At 63.7% G+C, this 460-nt stretch overlaps 1 pseudogene; it reads left to right on the top strand.

Annotated features, from left to right (window-relative positions):
- Positions 1-460, top strand: part of LOC102830896 — a 14107-nt pseudogene continuing 13647 nt past the window's right edge.

The following is a 460-nucleotide window of genomic DNA, read 5'->3' on the forward strand; positions in this document are numbered from 1 at the left end:
ATGCCGCGTGGAAGTCGGAGCCGCACTTCCCGGGTGGCCCCTCCAGCCAGCCGGGCACCTCAGATGAGAGCTGCCCCCAGGCCAGCCCCAGCTGCTCACCCACCAGCAGCGGCCCCACCGTCAGCAGTGGGCTCACCCACTGCTGCCCCCAGGCAGCCAGGCCTGATGGCCCAGATGGCAACCACAGCGGCTGGTGTGGCCGTAGGCTCTGCTGTCGGGCACACACTGGGCCACGCCATCACCGGAGGCTTCAGTGAGGAAGTCAAGCTGAGCCCGCAGCAAGGCCTGACATCACTTACCAGGAACCTCAGGGCGCCCGGCCAGCATACCAGCAGCAGCAGCGGTTTGGCCCTTGACACTATGAGATGAAACAATTTTTGGAGTGTGCCCAGAACCAGGGTGACCTCAAGCTCTGTGAGGGGTTCAGTGAGGTGCTGAAGCAATGCCGATTTGCAAATGG

This window comes from Chrysochloris asiatica, unplaced genomic scaffold (assembly GCF_000296735.1).
Source record: "Chrysochloris asiatica unplaced genomic scaffold, ChrAsi1.0 scaffold00165, whole genome shotgun sequence".
Lineage (NCBI taxonomy): Eukaryota > Metazoa > Chordata > Mammalia > Afrosoricida > Chrysochloridae > Chrysochloris > Chrysochloris asiatica.